This window comes from Furipterus horrens, unplaced genomic scaffold (genome assembly GCF_987537825.1).
Source record: "Furipterus horrens unplaced genomic scaffold, mFurHor1.1.pri manual_scaffold_9, whole genome shotgun sequence".
NCBI classification, from domain to species: Eukaryota; Metazoa; Chordata; class Mammalia; order Chiroptera; family Furipteridae; genus Furipterus; species Furipterus horrens.
The window spans coordinates 30,103,668-30,126,211 of NW_028327179.1; the positions used below are offsets into that span (position 1 = coordinate 30,103,668).

A 22,544-nucleotide genomic window follows, 5' to 3' on the forward strand; every position below is an offset into this window, starting at 1 on the left:
CTCTCTAAATGGGTTACAAAATGGAAGGCATGTGGTTAAAGAGGTGCGACTCAAAGAAAAAGTATTTGTTTAATTACATGTAATGTAATGAAGCAGTAGTAAAATTCTTCTCAAGTTTTCTGTTGAACACAGGAATAACATATTAAGCAGTCCCAGGTAGGCATCTTAACCACTTCCCCCAGAGGATGGAGAGGCACCTGGAGACATGGCTTCTTCTCTAGTGAAGAAGTTAGTTGCACTTGCTCTGGCCAGGGTTATCCCATAAACCAAAAGGTCATGGGTTCAATTCCAGGTCAGGGTACAAGCTTAGCTTGCAAGTTAGGTCCCCAGTCAGGGCACATATAAGAGGCAACTGATCACGATGTTTCTCTCTCACATTGGTATTTCCCTCCCTCTCTCTCTAAAGTCAATAACATGTCCCTCTTGGTGTTTCATCATAGAAACAGTTCCTGGGCCTAAATCTCAGTAGAAGAAAGAATGGGGAGAAGAAGAAAGGAAGAAAACATGAGAGAGAAAAATACCAACGCTGAGAAGGGAAGAAACGAAACAAGTCATCTTCACATCTCTTCTTCCCTTCCCAGTTAACCTTGAATCTCCTTCACGTCTTATGTCCATACACATCCATAAGGGAAGGAACCTTAGAGCTTTTTGAACCCCTAAATGAGATCTTTTGCCTTCATTTTCATCTCTGCATAAATCATCATGGCATGGATGGGTCTTGTTTAGAACCAAGTGTCTAACAGACAAGCAAAAGGTTTAAGTTCTGTTTACACAGCTGCCAAGTACCGGAGCCTCCCCAGGCTTAGCTTTTGAACAATATAGATCTTCATTTCCTTTCAGTAGTCTAAGTTGGCAGCAGTTTGAGATTCCATGTCTAATGCTGGCATATGCAAATTATTTTTAAGCTTAAAATCAGAATCCTGGGAGGTTTAAAATGACAACCCAGCTGTTGCCAGACCCATTGAAAAAAAAAAAACAAAAACCCAGGAGCAAGCTCTCTTTTGCTGCCTGAAAACAATTGCTCTTGTCAGCTCTTCACTATCAACTATTGAACTTTTCTTCTGCCACGAGGAACAGGAAAGAAATTTAATCTTTCACAACCTTGTTTCACCTGCCAGCTTCTCATAAAAGACAGCTGCCTCCTTCCACTTAGATGGGGATGAACTGGACCACAACTATTAGTCTATTTTTACAGCTTTCTCACATTGTCAATAAAAAGAGGGTTATACAACTCTCAGGAGTAAGGTGGCTAATGAAAAATGTGAAGGGTTACTTGCTAAATTTTAACAGTCATCAGTACTGTGAAAACAAAATTTTTAATAAAATCCATCTCATGGTGGGAAGTTGCCCAGGCCTGGTTTACTTATATTGGAAATGAACAGTTCTCAAACATTTTGGTCTCAGTATCCCTTGATACCCTTAAAAATTATCATGGACCTCAAAGAACTTTTGCTTATTTGGGCTATATTTATTAGTATTAATCATGTTAAAAAAACTGATAAACTTTAAGTATTTACTTAATAATTAATTTTAAAATAACAATACATTTGTTAACCATTAACATAAAATTTTTATGAAAAAATAGCCATGCTTTTTAAGACAAAAAATATTAAAAAGGTAATTCTTTTACATTTTCTTATATCTCTTTAATATCTGACTTAACAGAAGTCAACTGGATCATTGTAGCTACTTCTGCATTCAATCTGTTGTGGTATGTTATTCAGTTGTGAAGAAAATCTGGTCACACATAAATATGTGTTCTGAAAAAGGAGCATGTGAATAGCTTCTTGAGGTACACCGGAAGTCCATAAATAGCAGTTTCTTAAAATTCAGCTGCAATGTGAACATGAAACCATATCAATCAATGAACTTTTTGCACTCTGTCAGATCAAAATCCATCATTATGTCTTAAACATTGAATGAATTTTATCCATGTGTGATTTTAAATTATTGTGCATTAATTTAGAAAATTATACAGACTTCTCAAATGCTGATACATTTCATTGTATAATATCCAAAAATCATATTTGGTAATATCACTAGCAAACTCTTCAGAAAACTCTATTGACATAGTGAAGCTGTCAAGCTCATGGTGGCAAACAAAACTCTCCCAAAATTCTAATTTTACTTGAAAGCTCAAATTTTACCATTAGCGATAAATATTGTCAGTTGTGTTCTTAAAGTGACAAGCTCGTGTCATTGGCTTTTTTTTTTTTTTGCAGAGGTAGTCCCCTATTCAATCTGGGCTGCCACAAAGACAGGCAGAAAGAGCAGGGATTTTTTTCTTTCGCATCCTAGTGCAAACCAAAAGAACAACGTTAGATTGTCCAAGGTCTATCAGTGGATGCAGGCCATTGGCTTTTAAGATAATTTCTGCCAAGTGCCCAAGCTGAATAGCTATAGTTTGTGAATTGTTTTTTCAAGTAAACAATAGTGTTTTGTGGGAAAAAGAAGGCAGCTAATTCAGCTTGCAACTCAAACTAATGCACAAATCCTTTCTCAAGACAAGCACTGAACACTGGTAGGCAGTAGAAGTACCGTATTTGTTCCTCTTTTTCATAGTAAAGATGTATGTTCAAGTTTAGAGATTTAATATAACTAATATTTTTTCCTGCTTCATGAAGGACATGCTTTTTTTTTTTTTTTTTTTTTAACTCTAAGTATGTGGCAGTGAAGTCTGATGCCACTACTAGTACAGTTTGATGCCACCATCTCGGTTCATGCTAAGGTCGCCGCAGTTCTACACACAATAGCTTTCACACCATAATAACCATTATGTTATTATGAAAATAGTTTTGACCTTACAGATCCCTGAACATGTCTTGGGAGCCCCAGGGATCCTCAAACCAAGCTTTGCCTTAACCCTTTTCTGATAAGATGGAGTGAACTCTAAAGCCTACGGAGACATTTACTAACAAAATCTTGCTAAGTGTTATATAAATAACTTAAAGAGAGGTGGTTAGAGCCCTTTCTTTTGAAGAAAAGAAAAAACACAGTAGCAATATCACTGAGCATAGATAATTGAAGTGTGTGTCAGGTAACTATAATGACTTAAAAATGCCGATTATATTTAAGACTTCTGGATATAGCATAAGGAAAACTGAAGTCAGGGAAAGACTGAAGCCTCGGGGAAAAAAGGAAAAAAAAAAAGGTTCCATCAAACCCTCTCTTCTCACTTGCCTAACCTGCCTAAGCCAGGAGGCAGGTAAGGAAGATAAACTAAGAGCCTTCTCTCTCCCCATTCTCTGCCCCGCATCCCTACACAAAAATTAATCGGCCTTAGCCTCACTGAGTGAACTAAGACAATTGTTAAGATGTCACCTCTATTGTGTGAAAAACGTTTTATTCTTTTGTTATTTTAATTTTGCTGTTTTAATAATTACAATTACACAGGTTTGTTTCCATACAAGAACTTCAAAAATGATATTATCCGATACCAATATTTTACCATTAAATAGGGAAACTGAGATGCAGTTACCTAGGTTCACAACTATTAAGTGGATGAGCCAGAACTGGAAACACCAAGTCTCCTTATTCTTGAATATTTTTACTAAATAATGCTTTGCTTTCAGAGTTTATTCAATATTTTATTCATTTTAGTCAAAGAAACGCTCTTGTTTAAAGGCTTTTATGGTAGATCCCGTCAGTCTACTTCCAGCCTCATCTTGCAATCACTCTCTACCACCACCTGGTGGCAGCAATCGTAAATTGCATGAGAGCTGACAGGAGCAAAAGCTTTGCCTCTGAAATTCCCAGCCCGGCCCCCTTCTCAGGCCACCCCACCCTCCAACCGTACTGGGTAGTCCCAAACACTGCAAGAGTTTCATTCACATATCTACTTATGTCAACTATTGTTTGCCGGCGGGGGTGGTGGTGTAATTTCAGTACATACTGTTATACGCAGTAAAACATCTATGTAGATCTTTCTAGGCTCCTTTTCATGTAATTCAGATTGAGTTAGTTCCTGACTGGGAAAATCAGGCACTGTTTCTAAATTAAGCCTTTAATATCTCTCTTGTTGGGTTTTTGAGCTATATTTAAGACTGCTGTGTCTGCATATTGTCTCCAGTCCTACGTTCACTACTTCACAATTCTGAGTTACCCAAATTATACTGCTTGAACTGTAACTTGAGTACTGGCAATTGTGGTGCGTTAAACAGGAGAGACTCTCAGGCACTCAGCTCAGAGGCCCATTATGCTAGGAGAAAAATCAATCCATAGGGCATCGGCCCTCTCATCTAGTTAAAAGAGTAGAGATGAGAGCTCTTAAAGCTTTGAGGGCTCAAAAGTCATTGTCATCTTCTCCAAAAAGTTCTGGAAGTTTTTGAGTTATTTCTGACCCCTACAGTGAATTCAACCATGTTAGAGACCCAACACACTTCTCCTTGGCAAAAAAAAAAATTGTTTCTCAATTAAGAGAATCAGTCATTCTTCTCTTAGAGTATCTTCCTTTAGGAAACACTCAGATGATATCAAGAGTGCCTGGGAAATGAGCATTTCAAGCAGCATCTTTGAAAGAGACAACTAGAGGGCAGTAGTTGGCACTGGGTCCTTAAAAACTAGGGCAGAAAAGGAACCAGAAAACAGAATTAGAAGAAAGGAGTGGGAAAGAGAACTAGAGTGAAGAAAGAAGTGATCCAGTACAAACACCTAACTTTAGGTCAAAATAGATAGTAAAACTGTGTCACCTGACTCAGCCAGGTGTCAGGTAAAGAAGCCAAAAGAAGAAAGCTACCACCATTGCACTTTGTATAATGAGATTATATTCTGTGCTCCCAGAGGTCTGAAAGCACTTCAGAGCAAAGAGAAAGGAGCTTTTCTATCTAAGTGGGCTCTCAAGGACACCCTGGCAGGTGTGGTTCAGTTGGTTGGAGCATTGTCCCATAACTTAAAGGTTTCTAATTCAATTCCCAGTCAGGGCACATACTTATGTCATGAACTCGATCCCCGGTTTGGGGGCACATACCATCCCTGGTCGGAAGCCTAGATCCCCCAGCCAGGTGCATACGAAAGGCAACAAATTGATGCTTCTTTCTCACATTAATGTTTCTCTCTCTCCCTTTCTGTTTAAAATTAATGAAAAAATGTCCTCGCATGAGGATTAAAAAATAAAAATAAATAAATGGGCACTCAAGGAGCACTTCACAAGGGGCAACTTCTCTCTAGACCACGATGTAAACTGCCTTTGGCATGTGCACAGTGGCGCCTCATATTGAGCACATAGTAGGCATTGAATAAACACTTGACATTATAGAAATGGGTTAACTGTGAACTCTGTGTATTGATCCCATGTTGCTTAATTCTTCACATCAGGCTGGGACCTTTAATTAGCTTTGAATGCCCACCGGCACCAAACATAAATTCTTACACATCCAATTGCTTTAAATATAGCTCAAATAAGTATTTTAGATATATGGAACTTGCCTGCTTTTCATACTTTGCAAAACTGCACCCAATATCTGCTAAACATAGATCGGACAATCCTTGTGGCTATGAGATCTTTAATTGCGACTGCCCTTTGGAGCTCTGTGACCCAGAGACATTTCGCCTTGCTGCTGAGTGGCATCCCCTAGACACATGGCCTCTCTCTCCAATTCCCTCTTCCCTTTGTGAGTGGTGGCCCCATGCTTCTGTCCCTGGAAGGTCTCCAGCTATGAGGGACATCCCCACTTATCCAAGCCTATCCAAGTACCATCCCATAAAGTGTGTTGCGCGATGCTGCCACCTGGTGGTCCTGTCCTTTCCTTGATCAACCCTGAATCCTCAAACTCACCACACCCCCAGTCAATTTTCACCAGTGGCCCCAATTTTACCACCTAACATTTCCAACTCTGCCCTCGCCTATCCATATCCATCCACACTGCCCAATGTCTAGCTTCACAGTGCTCCCTGGCAACTGCAATATTTTTCTTTTTCTTTTTGTTATGAATAAATTTGTTTTTTATAAATTAAATTGATTGGCATACATTAGTAAATAACGTTAAATAAGTTTCAGGTGTACAACTTTATAATACACATACTCCCTTGTGTACCATACGGCCCAGAAATCCCTCCCCTGGGTATGTACCCCAAAATTTGAAAACACATATTTGTAAAGATATATGTACCCCAATGTTCATTTCACCATTATTCACAATAGCCAAGACATGGAAGCAACCTAAATACCCTCTGACCAATGGTTGGATAAAGAAGGTGGAGTTCCTATATGAGTATACACTGTAATACTACTCAGCCATAAAAAAGATGAAATATCGCCATTTGCAACAACATGGGTAGATCCTGAGAGTTTAAGGCTAAGTGAAATAAGTCAGATGGAAAAGGATAAGAACCATATGAGATTTCATTCGTGTGGGATATAAAACAAAAAGCAACAAATGTACAAACAAAACAAACAAGTAAGCTCACAGATACAGACAACAGAAGACTGATTATCAGAGGGGAAAGGGGGTGGGAGAAAACACAACGAAATGCTCTTCCTGTCTCCACACTAACCTTTCTCCCTGGTGACCCTCCACATCCTCTGCACTATGTCAGGGTGCTCTTTCTGTCACTCAAATCTGAAGAGTCCATTGTCCTGCCTAAAACACATCAATGACTCCTTCTGAATTGCAAAATGGGTTCCAACTCCCTATCATGGCAACTAAGGTGCTCTCGTTGTATATCTCTCTACCCATATACCCTCCTCTCCATATTTCACATTTTACTAGCATACGTCAGGCTGTTTTCTCCCTTGCACCTTTGCAAACTCCAGAAATGCACTTCTCACCATTCATTCTCTGACGACTCCCGTTCATGTTTCCGTCTCAGCTCAATCACATCCCTTCAGGTGTGACTGAGCTGAGACAGGTCTGGACCAAGTACCCTGTCCATGGTCTGCTACAACGTGTGCCGCATGTTCCATTTATGCATTTCTATGTTCTGTTTATAGGATTCTCTTCTGTTATCCTGAAAGCTCTAAGGGAAGGGTCACATCTAATTTATCTCTATACTTCCAGTGCCCACAGTGAATGCTCTTCAACTGCTATATAACCATTAGATAGAAACATGAAATCTTCCACAGTTTCATGATCAGAATTTTTCTAATAATCATTATATTGAATCAGTGCACTAAGCTTTTAAATGACCAAACTCAGAAAAGTTCTTCCTTACTACGCAAGAAATCTGTATTCCAATGAGAGGGAGGATGGCAGCTGAATTTTTTTCATCCATTAGTACAAATGTGCAACAAACACATAATTCTATCATTGCCTCATCCATTGAACTATCTTTTCCTAAATAATTACAATTAGCCATTAATATAATGTTTTCCTGCCTGGTTTATATTTTTAATTTGTTTTCCCACTCCAAAAGGATTATTTAGCAAAATCTATTTAATTTATAATTGACAGCCTCTATTATTTATTTCAAGCACAAATTCAGCAATCTAGAATCTATCAGGCAAGATGCCTTGAAGATAAATCATCATGCTGATAGCTGGGTTTTCCTTTTAAGTGATGAAAAAGATGAGTGTTTTAGAACAGAGCCATCTATTGCACTTAGAGCTGTTTTCCCTGAGTTGCTAAGATGATAAATGAACATGTCTAAAAATAAATGACTCTGGGGCGACCTGTGGGGCTGATCTTTAAAATAACTGACAATAGCAAATTTTCAGACGTGATCAACTTTAGCTTTGATTCTGAGTCTTTGGCCTGCTGTCCCTATAAAGGGGCCAGATTTTCTGTGCAGTTAAATTAAGTCAAGACGGTCCTAGCCAGTGGACCCGCCTAAAGCGGGGATTCTATCCTGATAGAGAATGCAGGCAAGTTCGAGCCGCCTGGATGTTCTTGTGCCTCACATATTAGAGCAAATTTAACTGTCATACTAACAGAAATAAAGTCAAAACACATTAATAAAAGTAAAGGAAGGAAAAATTTTAATGCCTAAATAATCAAGTCAAAATAGATTTTCTCAATGTAAGTCAGCAATATAAAAATCCGAAATCAATATGTTTTAATCTTCTAAAAAGATGTTAAGAGATTTCCACATTATAAAACCACTTAATTCACTACCCTCCAAAATTAACCCCAAAATGCTTATAAATGTTTAATTAATCCTACCTAATTTTTAAGGACTTGACCTTATGATGAGTGGAGAAACACATGCAGAAGAGGGATGTGCTAAGGTAATAACTGTCGTCACACCCAGAGGAAAGAACTTTGACATGTGAAAAGCCAAGATTCAAACCCAAGGTTTCAGAGTACATGCTCTTAATGACTGCCTTTGCCTGTCACCTTATACATTTTTCATCTTCATCTGTCCCACTCAACAGCCCTTAGCATCTATCTATATTGGTTCATTTAGTTTCCCTTGTAGTCTTTCTTTGCTGTAGTCACCCCTGTATATCAGCAGTTTTCCTTCTCATGTTTGTTCCACAAATGATAAAGAATAAGACAGCTGAGAAAAACACACAACTGCTAAAGATCCCACAAGTCAAAGCAGTGCTCACAAGAAGACAGTGAGAAGCCTCATAGAGCAGGTGACTTAACAAAGAATCAGAGAGGAAGAGCAGATCTGTGGAAAGCAGAAAGTGAGGGTGCATCCCAGGCCGAGGGAAGCATGGACAAAGGCAGGGAGATAGGAAAGAGAATGGCCTGTCTATGGGACAAGTCATCATACATGGATGGAACGCTGAGTCCAGAAGAAGATGAGGATAGAAATGCAGCCAGGAATCGGATCAACCAGGGTGAATGACTAACCACCCCAACTTCCATGGAGGTGAGGAGTTCCCTGGATTAGGACTGTCAGTGCTAGCACCAGGGAAGTCCCAGGCAAACCTGGACAAATTGGTCACCCTACAGCCAAAGGTCTGCCATGCCATGCTTTAAAGGGGTCTCTGTAGGCAGCAAAGAAACATGGAAGAACTAGAGCAAGTACAAAATCAGATCATTTATTCTGAGTATGTAATACACACCACACCAGCCTTCTAAAGAATGGATTGCAACCCACTGCTGAGTTACTAAACCAAGTAAACTAGTAATCATAAGCAGCAACTTTTGTGATCAACAGATCACAATTATTAGAATGCACTGAACATGGTAAGGGCAACTCCTGTTTCATAGAACTTGTTTAGGACACACACAGTTACTGGTATGTATAAAAGGTATTTATATTGTTAATTGCTGTTTAAAGAGTTTGAAATATATTGGTCTGCGTCCATTCTAAAATTGGTAAATTTGAAATTATAAATTTATCTCTGCCTTTGTCCTTTCTCAGCCAACATTCTGCATGACATGACACCCATAGATCATGATGACATTTGCACAGGAGTCTGACCTGAGCTGTAACTACCCTGAGGGCCAAGAGGTCAATATCTGGGGACACATGTAACCTGCAATCCATTTGCAGAGCACTGGTGGGGAAACTCTACCAGAGGATGACCAGAGTAAGCTCAGCATTACTTGTTTAAATCTACCTGAGAAAGAAAATGAAAATAAAACAAATCCCTGGGTACTTAAGGCACAAACACACCAAGGTTCCAAAGATTAACCTGCTTCTTTAGCTACCCAGTATGCCCAGAAAAATCAATACTGCCAGGAATGCAGAGCCACTGCATAGTTCCTGCAGACCATGTCAGCATAAATGCTCAATGACCCCAGGATTTGAGTATTTGCTATTTGTCCCATCAGCATAAACTTTATATCCCTCTTAGAAAGCAAATACCCATCTGAATAGCTTGGCTGCAAAGACCCTTGCTGGACCCAGCACATGGCATCCTGTACATGAATGGGTAACTCGGCAGAATGAGGCAATATTAGGAGCAGATTCTCAACCAGTCCTAAAAGGCTTAAACCCTTCTGATACTCATGTGCACATTCTAATTCAAGAGTTAAAAAAAATCCTTTTAGTTGGAGTCAGTTTCAACCATCTGTCTCTCTGGGTGAAAATAGGATGTAGGCTTGTATATATCAGCTTTTGAAGAAAACCAGTTTTGGCAGAAAGAATTAAAGTAAAAGAAAAATTGTATCTCAATTTTCAAGACCATGGTAAAGAGAAATAAAATATTGAAAGTAAGTAGTAACTTAGACGAACACATCTATCTCCTTTTCTTCCTGTTAGGCTGCCCCCATTCCTGACCATTTCTTGACTGACCATTGCTGCAATTACACCTACAAGGATTTTGAATTAACCCTGGCTGGTGTGGCTCAGTTGTTTGCAGCATTGTCCCATAGACTGAAAGGCCTCAGGTTCGATTCCCAGTCAGGGCATATAGTTAGGTTGTGGGTTTGATCCCCAGCTGGGGTGGGTACAAGAAAGCAACAGTTGATGTTACTCCCATTGATGTTGCTTTCTCTCTCTCTCCCTCTCTCTCTAAAGAGCAATTTAAAAAGGAATTTTGAATTAATGGAAATACAGCCTGATCACTTTCTGAAAGTTGAAATAGAACTTACCTTAAAACACAGGACATCTCCCAAGTCAAAACTATCACAATAGCCCTGGCTGGTGTGGCTCAGTGGATTGAGTGCCGACATGTGAATCAAATGGTTGCCGGTTCAGTTCCCAGTGAGGGCACATGGCTGGGTCATGGGCCAGGTCCCCAGTTGGGGGCACGCAAGAAGCAACCACGCATTGATGTTTCCCTCCCTCTATTTCTCTCTCCCTTCCCCTCTCTCTAAAAATAAATAAATAAATAAAATCTTTAGAAAAAAAAACCTATCACAATATTACCATAACATCACTTTTAGGGTTGACCAAATGTAACAGAAAACCACCCCATCATTTGTGGTAAACAACTAGAAGAAAAATTACAGTTAAAGGAGAATGGAGTCTTAAATGACAGAAAAAGAAATGTGCATTTTTCAGGTTTCCTCTAGTGAGTCCAGGGAAAAGGATACCCTGACCATTTGGGTATCCTTTGGGGTCGTCTTTCTTGTGCATCTGTTAGCAGAGTCACCACAATGGCACAGGGCTACCCTCTTGGAACACCAGTCATGACAACTGTTCCTAATGTCCTGGCTCCACACATATCTTTGAGCAGACCTTTGGTCTCCCACACTTCAGTTAAAGGTGAGTAAGTCCAGCCTTCAATGAACTCAGCCCCAAAGCCTTGGAGTCACCCCTGATTTCTCTCCCTATCAAATCCCACATACAGTCCATAGCACATTATCTAGGCTCTCCTTTCCCAGCATATCCCGAACCTGCCTACCTTTCACCACCTCGCCTGCCATCACCCTGTCCCAGTCACCACCCCTTCTCACCCACATTCCTGCAAAAGCCTCAACAGTGATTCCTTAAGAACACAAGTCAGATCATGTCGCTTGTCTGCACAAGGTTCCCCAATGGCTCCCATTTCTGAGTAAAAGCCAAAGTCCTACAGTGGCCTCCACGACCCCACACAGTCTGGCCCCATGACTTCTCTGATCTCGTCTCCAGATGCCCTTCCGTGCTGTCCCTCACACATGTCAGGGACACCCCCTCCTCAGGGACCTCGTGTCTACCATTCCCTCTGCCTGATAGACATCTTGCCCTGCATAGCAGAATGACTTATTTCTCCCAAACTTAGTTCCAAATCCATCTCATTGAGGCCTCTCTTGCCCACCCTACTTAAGAGAGCAAACGTCCCCGTCCTGCACCTGCGTTCTCAAGTCTTTTCTGCCGTCTTGCTTTTCTTCATTACTTGTATCACCATCTGACATACTCTATAACATATTTAGGTATTTTTCACTGTTTGTCTCTCCTTCTATAATTTAAACTCCAGTGAAGGCAGAGCTTTTGTCCTTACTATTCACTGATATATGGCCAGTACTTAGAAGACTGGTACAGAGTAGATACTCAATAAATAGTTGAATAAACAAATTTGGCTTCAAAAATGTGCCTGAGTGAGCTCCTTCTAGTTTCTATAAATAGGGTCAAAGCTCTATGGGCTTTGATATTCTCCTGGGCTTATTCCCCTACCTTCCATCTCAACCCTTTTGCTGTGATCTGGTGTCCTCAATTGTCATGTTATTGCCACACCTAGATTCTGCCTCCCTCCCTGGCCCTTTTGGATGTATTACATCATTGGACCATTTGTATGATTTTTTCCATTGCCCATGTTACCGCCAGACCAAGTCTTCAGGATTATTATTTTTTAATGTTTTTAATTTTTTTTAATTTATTTATTTTAGAGAGAGAAGAAGAGAGAAAGAGAGAGAAACATCAATTTGTTGTTCCATTTACTTATGCACTGGCTAATTCTGGTATTTGCCCTAGCCAAGGATAGAACCCACAACCTTGTTTTACTGGGATGATGCTCTAACCAACTGAGCTACCCAGCCAGGGCTTCAGGATTACTCTTAATGCCCTAAGTGTAGTATTATCCCAACCAAGCCCAGTTCAGATCTGAGACCAAGGGCCTAAGAACCTGACTTCTCAGTAAGAGTTCAGAATACTGACCTATAAGCCAGGGAACTGTGATTCCCATGGGAAGTTAGGTTTCCCCTGGCAAGTCAGTAAGTAGGCATTTTATGTTTGTAGCCTAATATATAACATATACTTGCATTGGGTTGTGTGAATTCATCACTAAGTTGCTAGAGAATTTTAGCTACGTAAGAACAATGCAATATCTAAGCCTTCAAAACTAAGATTCAGACCTTAATTCTGCCTGTCTGAATAGACAACACCTGGCTGTCCCTGATCACATCTCTGTCTCCACAGCTACAATGTGGCCACTGACTCCAGATAAGGTTGATGCACAAGAGTGTCACCTCCTCATGTTCTCAGCACGTGAGTATGCACCCACACACATATGCACGGTCACCTAACTTCAAATCGCTCTGGTAGGTCAGAGCACGCTTCTCCCCAGCGCTCCAGTCCCTGCTGCCCAGTGACCCTTTACAGGAAGGGAGCAGGGGACAGTGGGGAGGGAGAGTGGGATGATATCCCCAACGTGAGAACACGGGTATCTGAGCAAGGTCCCTCATATATTTGTGAAGGAGGGAAAAGCACCCCAATCAACCAACTTTTCTAATTTGCCAAGAGCCAGAAAACCCAAGTAGTTGCCTCCATGATGCTAAATCTCTCTCTATGTTAATGCAATTTAATGAGTACTGACTGAGCCTCTAGAAGTGCACAGGGCTATTGTCGGTGCTGTGGGACTTAACACAAATGATCAAGATAGCATCTGTCTCAAAAAGCTTATAATAGTGTAAGATCTGAAAACACCATCTCCACTGCAAGGGAGAATGGGATGAGTACCTGTTAGAGGTTTAGAGCATGAAGAACAACAGTGTGTAGCAACGAGACCATGAAGAAGGCTTCATGTAGGAGGAACCACAAGAACCAGACACTGAAATACATGTAGGCGGTGAACTGGGGAAGCATTTCCTGTGGACAGAGAGTGAGTGTGAGTGAAATGGCAGAGGCAGGAGGTGGCCGGCATTTGGGGAATGCCAAAGAGTTCAACTGGACTGTATGGCCGAATGGGCTCGCGTTGGTGCCACAGGAAACAAGCTGGAAGGGTGTGTGTTTGGTTCCCTATTCTCAGGGCACAACTGACCCAGGGCAGCTGCTTCTGTCCTTTGGTCCTGCTTCATTTCAGAAGGAAGTTATTTATTTTTAAAACATGTGTAAGAGTCTGGATGAAAAACATTTGCATGTGAAGCCAATCCAATCTATTCAAAGGTGTTAAACAATGCAAACAGGTGGTTTTAACACTTCTCTTACATATCACACCTTTGCTGCATCTAAGGAAAAAGTGAGAAATTAAATGCTCAAAATAGAAATCTTAGAATTTGTAATTCATTCTTTGCATAAAAGTAGCATTCCGGGAGGGAACTCTATCTCCCAAGTCATTGGTAGTGTTCTGTTCTCACACTGTAAAAAGAGTAGGGAAGTTGAGGGTTTCTGGAATATGCTTTTGAAATGACATATTTGCCTAGCCTCTGCTTGGTGGCAGGATGGATCAGATTTTGATCATCAGGACACATTAAGAGATGACTGAATGAAAAAATAAATAGACAAAAGAAAGGGCGCTCAACTGGATGATGATGTGGCCAGCTTGGACTGAAGTTAGATGCAAGCATTTTTTTGTTTGTTTTTAATGGTTGTCACAAGCTGTTAAGTTTCCTGCAACCTGGCCGAAACTGCTACACAGCATCCCCAGTGTCTGACAGCAGCCTAGGGAATTTTTATGAATGAAGGAGTGGATGAATGAATGTCACAACTTCAACAGTTACATGGGAAAAGAAGTAGACATGGAGGGTCACATTTTTTATTCCAGCTTGGCATCTGTCCTCTGATTTATGCTGGCAGAACCCGGCCAGAGACAAGAGTGATGCAAGACTCTCTCCAGTACATAAAATCACAGAGTCTTGAATTTGGAGGAAAAAAATAACATAAAAACTACCAAATACTGGTCTGACCTCTTATTGGCACAATAATCACTTTACAGACAATCCTCACTTGGTGGTGGCATCTTGAACTCTCCTGGGCCCTGAGAAGTCACTATCTTAAAGGTAGCCCAGTTCATATTTGAACAGCTGGAAACAATCAAAGGTTCTCTACTCTCCTTTCTCCTAGAAGTTTCGGCTGCAATAGCTAGGAGTCTTTATACTTATTTGCCATACATAGAGTCCTCATGCCTGCCTCATCCTTTCCTGAGAGCTCTCAAGCTCTCTGCAGCTTCAAATGCAAAGTTCATCCACTTTGTATTTGAGGACTTGTGGGGGAAAGGGGGAGCCAAAGGGGAGGTAGAGAAAAGAGAGGGTGTGCCTCTGCCAAGATGAGCCACCCAGCCTCCCCTTCAGCATGCCCACACTCTAGGTCTTCAGACCTTTACCTGTGGTCCTGGTTCCAACAACATGGACCTTGTAACTTTCTGGAGTCAAACAAGCAGAATGCCTCTGTGGATTTGTACCACAGTAGATTTTAATTTAACATGACTTTGGAGTGCTGGGTTTAAGTGTACAGGGGCTGGAAAAATGTGGCTTCAGAGGACCAGAATTCCAAGATCAGAGTAGAGGCCAATTTGATATTCTAGAAGTCACCAGAATAAGGTTGTGCCACAAGCCAGGGAAAACGCAAACTGACTCACCTTGAGCCTTGTAGTGCTTTGCTGGCCACAGATAAAAATGCTGAACAGGATCCTGATTCAGGAAAGCAAGGCTTTCAGAATCCTAGCAATTACCAAGTGCATGTTCATTTTTTGGCCCAGATATCCAAAAGGTGTCACATTTAGGGAAGTCAGTGTCTGCACTAAACACACCAAAATGATCCAAGGGAAAAAATTTAAATCTTACAAGAAATGGAAAATTAAGTCATATTTAGTCTTTCAAACTTCACCACAACACTAGGAAGTGGTACTATTGTTATCACTCCTATTTTACAGATGAAGAAAATGAGGTACAGGGAGGCAAAATAACTTGTCAAGGTCACATAGCTATTAATAAGTGGGGGCACTGGGATTTGAACCCTGGCCCCAGAGGTCATGCTCTCATATTACCTCCTTTTTCTATTATTTTATTTATTTTTTCATCATATTACCTCTTAATAACTGTTATGATTCATTTTGGCATCAAATCAGGTCCAAGGGCAAAAGAAGATAAAATAAAACATTAAAAGAAATGGCATTGCCTGGTTAATACTGATGTCTGGTCAGGCTGCAAATTCAAAGAAATGATTATTCACTTCATTATTATTCACTTCTCTTATTTGAACTCCCACTGTATGTTGTTACACCTCTATTAGGTACTTATGGCATTTTACCTTCTGTGACAACCATGTGATATACGTATTACACGTAAACATGAAGCATTCCTTCTTGCTTCATGACTGGCTCTCCTTACGTACTAAATCAATGCTCTTGACTGGGACCAAAAAAACTACTGAAGGAAACTGATTTTCACGCCTACATACAGAGGTGGGCCAAAGTAGGTTTAAGTACCCACTTTTGTCAGTCATTGGTTAAATTACCGGCCATCATTACCTAAAAGATAAATCATAAGGATACAACATAATAATAACAATAAGAAGACATATAACACAAATAATATATTAATTAATAAATAAATAGTAATACAAGAACAAACTGTTTCATGTACTCACAACTGCAAACCTACTTTGCCAACCCTTGTATATTTCTTTTGTTCATTAGAAGTAAAATCTAGATTTGTAAGCTCACTGTTCCAAGACCCTATTATTGCTCATGATGCTAACATCATTCAAATGCATTTTATATTCTAAATGAGCATCCTTTCAGGTGCTACTGAAGTTGGGTATTGAAACCATTACACATGTGACTGTATCTCAGCAACCTTCCTAGGGATGTCTTTCAGAAACAGTACTTAGCAGCAGGAATAGGCAGAGATCAGAAAAGTCTCTCCCTTCCACAGTCCTTGGGGTTAATCACAAATTCCTGTTCTCCTCTATGACTATACTTAACAACTCCTTTGAAGTCAGGCAGGGTCATTTGATTTGCTTTGGCCAGTGAATTGTGAGGGGTTGAGACAACATATATGAAAATCAAGACTCTCACTGAATATAGGGACAGATACCCTTATTGACCACACTGGATATGTAACCTAAATGAGAAAAATCCTCTTTTATGTTATTCTACTGAGGTTTGGGAGTTTGGTATTGCATCCTGATGCAGCCTACCCTGATCAATACACTCCAATGGCCCAAACCCACTCCATTCACCTTCCTCAGTTTAGTGTTGGCAGCTGCAAGTCTCCCTCCTTCACCATCCCTACCCGAGCAGTGGAATGCCCTCTGAGAAGGGGGGTCTCCTTGACAAGAGTCCAATTTTATTTTAATTTTTAAAAGATTTTATTCATTTATCTTTCGAGAGAGGGGAAGGGAATGAGAAAGAAAGGTTGAGAAACATTGATGTATGAGATATACATCTCTTGGTTGCCTCTTGAACTCCTCCAGCCTGGGACCTGGCCCACAACCCAGGCATGTGCCCTGACTGGGAATTGAACCAGTGACATTTTCGTTCACATCCAAAGCTCAATCCACTGAGCCACACCAGCCAGGGCATTAAGAATCCAGTTTTAGCAAGAGTCCTGCTGAATCAGTTTAGCCAGAATCCTCCACCCTCAATACCTGATCCTTGATATCTAATCAATATCTGATTGAGTTCTTCATCCCCCATTATCTCCTAAGGGATGATATCTGATCGCACTGGCCTGCCTTTATCAAGAATACTTTTAAGTCGGTTTTGCCTGAATCCCTCTCCTTAACCCTGATGTTTCCTCTTAGTAATTTTCCATCCACTGACTGCCACCCTGCTCCTTGGTTATAAATTCCCACTGATCCTTGTATTCAGAGTTGAGCCCAATCTCTTTCCCCTACTACAAACTCCATGGCAGTGGTCAGACATAGGACAATAGTCCCCTGAATAAAACCCTCCTTATCATTTCTTTCACAAGTGTCAGGAATAGCTTCTTCTTTAACAGGTAAAGGACTAAGAAAGCACTAAGTGTCATTCATTGTTAACCAAACAGTCACCAGAATATAAGCCCTGGTTAAAGCAACTTCCAATTTGATTTTTCCCTCAGAGAGCTTAGGATCTACCTTCCCGGCGTTTTTGGAAGGCAGGGGGGGTGTTGACAATGTTCAGGGTGGCATTTCCAACACCCTGGCTCATCCCCAAAAGCAGTTCTGCCCAACTGACTGAGGGAAATGGCTTTGTCTGGGCAGAATATACTAGAGAAAGGGAACATTTGAAGACAGTCCCAGCTCTCCTCCCCTCCAGCTGTCTGGTAACCCGACTTTTCTATCTACTTTAAAATCTACAATGTGTGGGCCTTCAGATTTTAGGAATTCGCGTTTCTGTATTTTAAAAAACAAGGTGCTCTCCAGACAAACAAGTACAATTCCCCTCTCCCCTCCCCACCCCCGGTCACCATAGAATCAATGGCAAAAGATACGGGATTTCATTTTGTTATTATGTCAATTGCTTTTCGGCAGCGTTTGAAAATATTAAAAAAGCTTAAAAGAGGAAGCAAAAAAATCTGTATTCTAAACCCCAAAGATGGCCTTTACAATGTCCCTGGGTGGTCCATATTTGCATTGGTAGATTTAGTTTGGCATTTTAACTTATGTAAATAGATTCTCACTTTCCTCTGAGTCTGAAAGCATTCAAAGGGCGAAGATCCTCTTTCCACATCAGTGGTAACCTATACCTTCTGAAAGTGAACAAAGTCACACTTTTCCAGGAAACAGGCAGAGACAGTTTTTGTTATTCTTTCTTCCACAAAATACACACCAATTCCCACAACCCCTTGCTATTTTTATCCTAATGGGGCGGATGGTGAAACAGGAGACACCCCATCATTTTAAAAGGGGACACTGTCAAAACACAAGCGTCCCCACAGGGCCTGCTTACCTTTTCACCCACCCAAACCCACCAACTACTGAAATTCCACGAGCAGATTCTGAGACAGAATCTCATGTCATTCCCTAAAAACCGGGCTCGCACTAACGACTGCATAAATGGTTAAAGGCTTCCATATGTGCAGGACGGGGTCTAACTACTTTCAAAAGGAGGGGATTTCGTTGCATTTCAATTACTAAAGTCTTCGGCTTGGCAAACAAAGAAGTGAGTACTATTTCGGGTTAGAGTAGAACATTGCATTCTCAAAGGGAAACTGCTGCAGGCAAAGAATATATAATATTGTGTCATTACTTAACCATTCAGAGAAGGAAAACTCTGACTCCAAAAAACCTCCGCTGCCTTGCGGCATACCTCTTCAGGGGAAAGGCTAAGGGAGTAAACCCCGACAGAAAATCCGGAGCCGGAGTCCCTAAGGCGGTTTGACGTTGTAGTCAACACCGGCAACTCCTGCGGCGCACCTGAAGCCAAGCTGTATTGACTCCGTCTTTCCCTTGGACCCTTCAGCTGCGAAGAGAGGGGGGGTCTGCTGCATGGGCAACAGCAGACCCTCCATATCACCCTGCCCAGGCTCTGTAGCTTCAGCGTCATCGCAAGATGTTGATTCAACACGGGAGGCGACAGATACCATGTCACTCCCGAGTCGGACTGCACAGCCATTCTCGGCGGTGCAGATAGACTCTTAAGAAGCTACACCATCGTCTCTCGAGACGGACGGCTGCCGATGACTTAACCATTAGCACTATTTAAAATATACACATTGCTCTTGGTTTCACTCTAGACATTAGTATAAAATAGAAATCTGACAAATGAATCAAAACTTCCCTTCTCACCAAAAAGGAACCAAAGTACAGTACTGCTCAGAGGAGAGTGTCAGATCAAAGTCAGATCAAGAGAATTCGCCCCAGGGGGGTCATAAAGGAAAACACAAGACTCAAACCATCCTGGCTGTCACTTCAAGAATGAAAGGTTGTCCTCCTCAAGATCCTCCACCCCCAGCAGAAATGCTCGAGGTTATCCTGATTCAGGAAGGCAAGGCTTCCAGAATTCTAGGCATTACCAAGCCTACACTCAGACTAGGCCCAGACACGCAGTGGGGTCTACATTTCAGGATGTGAATGCTTTTACTAAGCATATTAAAATGATCCAAGGGGAAAGAATTAAATCTTATAATAAAAGGAAAATTAAGTGGAATCTATTCTGGCTAATATGTTAAGTGAACAAAGCTTGTTGAGCATTTACTCCATGTAAGACCCTCTGCTAGAAAATACAAAGATCTCTCGGGGAGCCTAAAGTATAGAAAGGGAAGGAGCCCTTCATTTTTAAATGTCAAAATTTACAGTATTCTGGAAATCACTTTCATTGTGATTCTTCACATGTACAATGGAAACTGTTAGATGCTAACCTAAAACATGTGGGGTTAGGGGACAGCATCATTTTTAAAAAATTCTTTAGAGGTTATAGTACAATAATCAAAACAATATTGTACTGTCATAAAAATGGATACATAGATCAATGGAATAGAATAGAGCCCAGAAATAAACCAACACCTTTACTGGAGTAAGATAGTCTCTTCAATAAATGGCACCAGGAAAACTAGACAGATAAATGGGGGGAGGGGGGGGGAGAAAAAGAAACTAGACCATTTTCTTCCTCCATAAACAAAAATAAACTAAAAGTGGATTAAAAACTAAAATGTAAGACCTGAAACCATAAAACTCCTGGAAGAAAACATATCCAAGAAACTCTTAGATAGTGCTCTTAGCAATATTTTTTTGGCTCTGTCTCCTTGGGTAAGAGAAAAATAAAAGAAAGAGAGAAAAAGAAAGGAAACAAATGGAACTACCTCAAATTAAAAAGGTTTCGCACAGTGAAAGAAACCATCAACAAAGTGAAAAGACAACCTACTGAGTAGGAGAAGGTATTTGCCAATAAGACATTTGATAAGCTATCAATATCCAAAATACATAAGGAACTTAATACAACTAATACTAAAAAAGCAAACAATCCAGTTAAAAAATGGGCAGAGAACCCAAATAGACACTTCTCAAAAAAGGATATACAGATGGCCAACAGACATTTGAAAAGATGCTCAACATCACTAATCATCAGAGAGATGCAAATTAAAACCACAATGAGATACCAACTCATAGCCGTCAGAATGGCTATTATCAATAAATCAACAAATAATAAGTGCTGGTGAGGATGTGGAGAAAAGAGAAACCCTGTGCACTGTCAAAGGGAATGCATATATGTGTAGCCACTGTGGAAAACAGTTTGGAGATGCCTCAAAAAATTAAAAAATAGAGCTGTCATATGATTCCACTCCTGGCATTTATCCAAAGAAAACAAAAACACTGTTTCAACAAGATATATGCACCTGATTTATTGCAGCATTACTAGTAATAGCCAAGAAAGTTATGGAAGCAACCTAGATGTCCATCAATAGATGAATGGATAAAAAAGATGTGGTATGTACATGTGTATATGATGGAAAGTCACTCAGCAATAAGAAAGAATGAAATCTTACCCTTTGCAACAACATAGATGGACCTAGAGGATATTACACTAAGTGTAATAAGTCACAGAGAAAGACAAATACCATATGATTGCCCTTATGTGTGGAATCTAATAAAAGTCAAACAAACAGAAAAGAATAAACAAGACACAACAGAAACAATACCACAGAACGAAAAACTTAATGGTTGCCAGAGGGGAAGGGGAATAGAAATAATAAACAAACAAACGAATGAATAAATTTTTAAAATGCTTTAGAAATATAGGAGAGATGCCCGGTTGAAGTATAATGAAGCACACTGGTATCTGTTTCCAGGCAGATCTGTTGATCAAGGACAATCATCCTTTCAGTGCCTGAGACCCATTTTTATTATTATATAAAGAATGCTCTTGACTCTAACATCAATTTCTGCTCTGTGTGTTTGCCACACTAATGGCATTAGCTGGTCTGTATCCCCAAATAAAACAGTGGGTCATTCTATAAAATTATAGCAAGAATGTGGGTGAATCCTTAAAATGTTAGGGATTAAGTAATATTTTAGAAGCAAGAGCAGCTGCTTGTGAGGATCTCAGGGTTGATATCAGCCTAAAACTAAAAGGCATGTAAGGCATCTGTTAAGCAAAGGTCCTTCCAGGATTCCCTACCAAGTTAATGTTTCGGATTGCAATGCAGACACTCTGTCAGGTAAGCCCAGAGGATTGAGCAGCTTTGAATTCAGTTTTGAAGTAAATTCATCTTTGCAATGAATAAAGTATTGACTTGAAGCCACCCTTTCAAAATCAACCTTCTGGGCTGCTATGCACTTGGCTCTCAGCAAGGTACCTAGTGACACTTGAGAATCAAATGCGTGGGGCTTCAGCACACCTCAAGGAACGTAGGGCTTGCTTATCCTGTGACACCCGGAGAGATGTCTACTATTCTTGTTCCCCTCTGATAACACATTTTGACTTTTCCTATCAGCATGTGAGCTTCTTCTTAAGGGACTCTCTGTCCTGCCACAATAAAAAGTTACGCTAAACAGTACTTTTTGGCATCCCATGCAGAGAAACAATGAGATAGGATGGGAAGAAAATAAACAGACTTCGGAATTTGAAATCCAGCTCTTCCACTAAACTGGCCTCATATGGCCTTGACTGAGTAGCTTAACGTTTTCAAGCACCAGATTCTTTGTATCAAGTGAAGATAAAAATATTGGCCTTACGGGGGTTTGGGGATGATTTGATAAATCAAGACTATGAACAGGGTTAGTGCCAAAGAAATGGCAAGCAGTGCTAGGGCTTTTTGCCACTCCTGCAGACCTCACTTGGTTGCAGCGTGCTTTAGTACGTGTGTTATACCTACACCTGGGCAGTGCAATGCCAAAAACATTTTTTGTTGGCTGGCTCTGGCTGAACAGATATGCCTTGTTTTCAACACATTTCAGCAGAGAGGCCTCTGTTCCCTCACCTTTTCCTAATCAGTATACTTAAACCAGTGGTTCTTAATCTTTTTTTTTTAGTCACAAATGCCCTATATTTTTCCTAGAAAATTTCATTTATGCACACATCCATAAAATTTTGCATCGCTTTTATTGGGTTCAATAACCACCTGAAAAGTATCATGTGCCTGCCCTTCATAATGACTATGACTCCTGTTTAAGAAGCTTCCCCTAAACAGAGACCCAGGAAATGCCTT

General features: G+C 40.5%; 1 protein-coding gene and 1 non-coding gene across 6 annotated transcripts in view; both read right to left on the reverse strand.

Moving 5' to 3' along the window:
• Positions 1 to 22,544, reverse strand: part of DYNC1I1 (dynein cytoplasmic 1 intermediate chain 1) — a 289,366-nt gene that overhangs the window by 262,584 nt on the left and 4,238 nt on the right. The gene's annotated exons all lie outside the window — the stretch shown is intronic.
• On the reverse strand, positions 2,221 to 2,350 carry LOC150001503 (small nucleolar RNA SNORA31). The gene has a single exon (XR_016513212.1). It is a non-coding gene; the product is annotated as a small nucleolar RNA SNORA31 (small nucleolar RNA).